The sequence below is a fragment of the Pseudonaja textilis genome, chromosome 2 (genome assembly GCF_049901715.1).
Source record: "Pseudonaja textilis isolate UNSWEBS1 chromosome 2, rPseTex1.2, whole genome shotgun sequence".
In the NCBI taxonomy this organism is placed as follows: domain Eukaryota; kingdom Metazoa; phylum Chordata; class Lepidosauria; order Squamata; family Elapidae; genus Pseudonaja; species Pseudonaja textilis.
In genome coordinates, this window is record NC_141991.1 from 132,988,511 (window position 1) to 132,994,510 (window position 6,000).

The 6,000-nt window shown below is 46.6% G+C and overlaps 1 protein-coding gene across 1 annotated transcript in view; it reads right to left on the reverse strand.

Moving 5' to 3' along the window:
- The window catches only part of MAP3K12 (mitogen-activated protein kinase kinase kinase 12), a 53,093-nt gene extending 48,037 nt beyond the window's left edge, over nt 1–5,056 (reverse strand). Inside the window, exon 1 of the mRNA XM_087925339.1 lies at nt 4,988–5,056. The gene's annotated coding sequence lies outside the window, so the exon portion shown is untranslated. The remainder of the gene's footprint in view (nt 1–4,987) is intronic.
- Nucleotides 5,057–6,000: the final 944 nt, after the last annotated feature.

Sequence of the window (6,000 nt, forward strand, 5' to 3'; positions counted from 1 at the left end):
ACTTCTGCTGAACTGCTGGCTGGCAGCAGTTCGGCAGTTCGATCCTGACGGGCTTAAGGTTGACTCAGCCTTCCTTCCTTCTGAGCTGAGTAAAATGAGGACCCAGATTGTTGGAGGCAACATGCCGACTCTGTAAACCGCTTAGAGGGGGCTGTAAAGCACTCTGAAGAGCTATGTAAGTCTAAGTGCTGTTGCTAATATGTGCGTGAGGAATAGATCGTTTTACTGACAACACACAATTGAGCAATGCATCTTGGTTCATTTTTTCCTCAAGGTAGCTGGTGACATATTTTTATCAACTGAAAGCTAGGATCCACCCGGAGAACCTACAGCTACAAATAAGAGATCAAAAGAGCAGACCTTTAGAACTTCCTCTCTCTTTGTACGTTGTAGTTGAATCGGCTGTAGACATTGTTTCATTCCAGTGAGTTTGTTCCATATCGTGCTGGTGAGGCTGGTGATTGGCTAAGGAGCACACTGTATGCAAATGAAGCCCACTGCCCATGTGAACAACTGTGTGCAAATGCACAACTGGAATTTGTAAAAGCACATGGCTTTGAGGGTGGCACACAGCAACCTCATTGCTCTTTTAGTAAAACATGCCTCTCTCCTCAGGCAAGAACCTGGCAGAACTACAGCTTTGTTTTTTATTCTTAACAAGGTATGAAATCATTTCGGAAAAAAATGGTACAGACAGTTCTTGACTTATAACCACTCATTCAACGGCCACTTGAAGTTACAATGGCACTAAAAAACCGTGATTTATGGTGTTCCTCACACTTATGACAGTTGCAGCATCCTCACGATCATATGATCAAAATTCGAGTGTTTGGCAACCAGCATGTATTTACAATGGTTGTGGCATCCCAGTGGTTGCCATTTGTGACTTTCCCAACAGCTTCCAACAAGCAAAGTCAATGGGCGAAGCCAGATTCACTCTTACAACCATATGATTCGCTTAACAACTGTGGCAAAAAGGCATGACTCATCTGAACACTGCCTTGCTTAGCCCACAGAACTTCTGATCCCAACAGCGGTGATAAGTTGAGGACAACCTATACAGTTTTCTCATCCAAAATATGGTTTTAAATCCCTCTTGTTAAAGCAAGCCTTTCCCTCCAGCTAATTCCATCCTCCTTACCCCAAAAGAAGGAGGAAAAAAAAAATCTGGCCAGAGAAGAAGTTGCAGTCGCCTGGCTATTAGAAACTGAGAGGCAGCGAGAAAGAAAAGAACAGAGAGAAGTGAGAGTGGTCAGCCAGGAAAATGAACAGGCAAATATAACTAATGGAAATATTCTCTTAGCAGAGGAAGGACGGTATGGCATAGGAGCATTTGGGCATTCATAACTGTCACAGAAGAGACAGTTAGACAGATCCAAAAGGAGACATGCGAGAAGCTTACAAAATAAACGGTGCAGTAGGACACTAATGCCAAAGGATTTTTGGCCCTTGAGCAGCATTTGGTTAGGAGGAGAAAAATCGGGGGGGTCCAGGAACTGTGGAAACGTCTCTTAGCTGAACTGCCTCCCCACAAAGTTGCTGTACTTCTGCTCTTCCCTCTCCATCCCTCCACTATACCCAGAGGTGGGTATTCGGCAGGTTCTGACCAGTTCTGGAGAACCGGTAGCGGAAATTTTGAGTGGTTTAGAGAACCGGCAAATCCCACCTCTGACTGGAGAGTTTACAGTCTCCTTCCCCTCCCACGCCCACCCAGCCACGCCCACAGAACCGGTAGTAAAATAACTGGAATCCCACCACTGACTATAGCCCTGTTGCCCTTGGTTTGCAATGAGAAGAACTCATGACCTGACACAGAGACAGAGATAGTCAAGCATTGGGTTGCCTTCTTTGTATAGCCCGGCACTTTGCAAATTCAGGTAATCCTCAACTTGTGACCACCGTTGGACCCAAAATTTATTGTTGCAAAGTGAGATACAGGTCAAATGAGTTTTGCCCCATTTTATGAATTTTCTCGCCACATTTGTGAAGTGAATCACTGCAGTTCTTAAATTAGTAACACGGTTGTTAAGTGAAATCTGGTTTCCCCATGGACTTCGCTTGTCACAAGGTCGCAAAAGGGGATCACATGACCCCAGGATACTGCAAATGTCATAAATGTGAGGCACTTGTCCAGCACTTCAATGTAAACTGTGCGACCACGGGGATGCTGCAATGGTCATAAGTGTGAAAAATGGTTTTAAAAAGTCACTTTTTCAATGCTGTTGTAACTTTGAACAGTCACTGAATGAACTGTTGTAAGTCAAGGTCTACCTGTATGCTTGACTACAAAGCTCAGGATTCTGGTGGAGAATCCTGAATTTATGGGTGAGCACTAACCCACAACTCAAGGAAAGGGCAACAAAGAGGAAAAATGAAGAGCTGAATTTAGACTTTTGTCATCCTAAATACTAGAGAGTTTGAAAGAAGAGGGATTTATGCTTGCAAAAACTTATTTCCAAAGGTCCGCTCTAAATAGGAATGCATTTGGACTCGGTTCGGACTCTTGGGTCTAGGGCAACGTTTCTCAAACCTTAGCAATTTTAAGATATGTGTTCTTCAACTCTCAGAATTCCCCAGCCAGCATTGAAGTTGGAATGCTGTATTGCCTAGGTGGTTAAGTTGCAGTCAACCCTCAGAAAGATACAGTTCAAATTAATTTCTTAAGGAAAATTTGCTTAGAAGGCTTCTCTACTTATGATGTGGTCAACGCAGCTTATTATATGTCCAGGTTTGAACCTCAACTTCCCCTTGGATCTGAGGGAGCCAAGCCTGTAGGGTAGAGGAATATATGTGGGTCCTACAGCAGGGTTTTGAAGTTATAGACATGGAAGAGTTCCTGTGTTCAATTCCACCAAGGATATCTTCCAAATTTTTATTTTGACCTGTTTGTCATCCCTAATGCATTAAAGATTCATAGATTATATCAAAACGTTAATGTCAGTAACAAAAATATTAAAAGCAAGGACATGTAAAAGATAATAGAAATAATATATCAAAAAACACAATTGATGAACTTCCATATTGGGTGGCTCCTAAACTAAATGGCTATGTCAAACCTTTGTAAAAGATTTGGGGCTTCCAATAAGGTTTTTATTTATTTATTTATTTAGCATATGGCATCTAGCAGAGGCCATGCAATCACTGATACACAACATTAATAAAATACATTATGTAAGTGTAAGTTTAAATATAGCATCAGCATATGAAAAGTGCATGGACAATACAATTAATGAGATAAAGTATTAAATTAGGGTAAAACCACGATAAGGTTATGGGTATTAGGGTATGAAATGTAAACTACCTCCATGATGGTATTTCCTAGGCAATATTAACACAGTGGCTAAAATTTACATATGTGGCAATCAATATTGTATCTCTTATGGTCAAAAACTAGAGGCAGCAATTAGATTACAATAATTCCAATAAAATGGAGGAATTTTACGGTTACAACTCAATCATTCTGTGTGTGTGTGTGTGTGTGTGTGTGTGTGTGCGTGTGTTCAAACTTGGTGATATTGGGAGATGAATCATCACCCAGCAGTAAAGTCTTGTCCTTCTATGACTAAAGTCCCAGGTTCAACCTTTACTATGTTCTGTTTAAAAAAATCTTTATCAAGATCCTGGAGCATCACTGCCAGTCAGAGAAGTAAACACTGGATCGAAGAGACCCAATGTCCTAGCAGATCTGCTCTGAAAAATTAGTATCTTTTCTACTTTGGATAAATGAGCAGTCCAAATTCGCGTGCCAAGCCAAGCAACATGGACAGCCTGCTGACATGGCTGCCACTTTCCTTGCTCTCTTTTCTTTCTAGTTTTCACCATGGGAGAACAGACAGAAGATGGCATTACACCCAAGAAGCGATGTGACCCATGAGTGTCCAGATGCTTAAAGCTTCTTTTAGGTGAGGGTTTTCCACTGAACCAAACAATGCAAAGAAGCAGGTGGCTTCTTGGATACTGTATACGAAACCCCTGCATCAATATGGCCAGCTTTGGATGAGATATCATTGCAAAATCCTCCTTTATCTTACTAAAATGCCAATACTCTCCCATTGCCATCTTTCTCAGACTGGAGAGCACTAATCCCTATTCTTTTCTTGACCTTTTCTTTTCTACCACTCCTCTACTTCCTCTTTGCCCCCAAAATCTCCTGGAATTGCACATTCTACCCAAGCAAGGTTCTGCCCAAAAATAAAATAAAAATAAAAAAAGCCTGCCTAGGATTCGTTTCATTGGGAAACTCCAAAGAAGAGAGGAGAGGATCTAGGGATAAAGCAAAAAGCTACAACTTGTCCTGAGCTTCATGTTTCTCTTCTGCCAAGCAGGACCATTTGGTTCACTGTGGTTTCGCTCAAATTGATCCAACCATCGAGCACTCCCTCAGGGCAAGCAGCAATCTTTGCCCTTACTCCGATTCTTCCAGCTCCTACCTACCTCTCCTCCTTGCTTCAACCTCCAACTATCCCTCTAGCTGGAACCCCCACTGCCCACAAATGATGTGTCAGCCAACCCACCATGTGGCTTTGTTTATCTCTTTTCAAGCTTGGTGGAGATTTCTCTGTGGGAGAACTTTAGTGATCTCCTATCAGGCTTGTCCTCTTCCTCCTTTGCCTTACCCCTCTCGAGGAAGCCCTGAGTTGGACCCAGTTATCCCCGGAGCTCTCCAAGGCACCTTGCAATGATGGCGTGTAATTTCTGGGAGGCAACCTGCCTCCCCAACCCGCCCACGCTGTTCTCCTCATTCTTTTTCGGCTCCAACCCGAGCCCCGGTGTAGGAACGAAGGCTTTTGCACCCGGAGAGGCGTCCTTCGGAGCCACAGAGGGACAAGCCGAGGACCCGTCGGCATCCCTCGCAAGGATAAGCATGCCCACTTGCCCAACCTCGGCGCATCCCCAACACCAGCAAACGGCACCGCCGTTTGACTTTTGCAAACTCCCTGCCCGCCCCGCTTCAGCCCTCCCGCTTGCCAGCCCCTCTCGGTCCTACCCATGTGCCGCCGCCGCCTCCGCCGCCGCCGCCACCGCTGCAGGCTGGGCTCCTCGCGCTGGCTGCGTCTTCCAGTTCCCATCGCCTTCCTTCCCCCCTCCCTTCCCGCCTCTTCTCCCGAATCTCTCCCCTCCTCCCTCTCCTCACCCAGCCGGGCTCTGGCCAATGGGCTGCCTTCGCGGCCGCCTCTTGTGCCAGGTAGCTCAGTGGCTCGGCTACTGATGTCATCGCCGCGGAATGCGCGAGCCAAGGTGAAGCCCGCCCTGGGCGCAGAAGGGGCTACGCGCGCCCCCGCCCGCCCCCCGCCCCGTCCTCAGGGCTCCTGGCGCGAGAAGGCTGGCCCCGCGGCTCACCTCCTGTGCTGAATTGGGGCTCTTCTGCAAAGAGGGGAGGAGGGAGGAGAGGTCCCCCCGCCTCCCTCCCTCCCTCCCTCCCTCCCTCCTTCCTTCCTTCGTTCCTTCCTTCCTTCCTTCCTTCCTTCCTTCCTTGCTTCCTTCCCCTTCCCTTCCCTTCCCTTCCCTGCCTGCCCTCTTTCCTTCCTTCCTTCCTTCCTTCCTTCCTCTTCCCTTCCCTGTCTGCCATCTTTCCTTCCTTCCTTCCTTCCTTCCCTCCTCCTCCCTCCCTCCCTCCCTCCCTTCCTTCCCCTTCCCTTCCCTGCCTGCCATCCTTCCTTCTTTCCCTTCTTTCCCTTCCTTCCTTCCATTGTTCCTTCCCATTCCCTTCCCTGTCTGCCATCTTTCCTTCCTTCCTTCCTTCCTTCCTTCCTTCCTTCCTTCCTTCCTTCCTTCCTTCCTTCCTTCCTTCCTTCCTTCCCCTTCCCTTCCCTTCCCTGCCTGCCATCTTTCCTTCCTTCCTTCCTTCCTTCCTTCCTTCCTTCCTTCCTTCCTTCCTCTCCCTTCCTTCCTTCCTTCCTTCTCTTCCTTCCCTTCCTTCCATCTTTCCTTCCTTCCTTCCTTCCTTCCTTCCTTCCTTCCTTCCTTCCTTCCTTCCTTCCTTCCCTTCCCTTCCCTTCC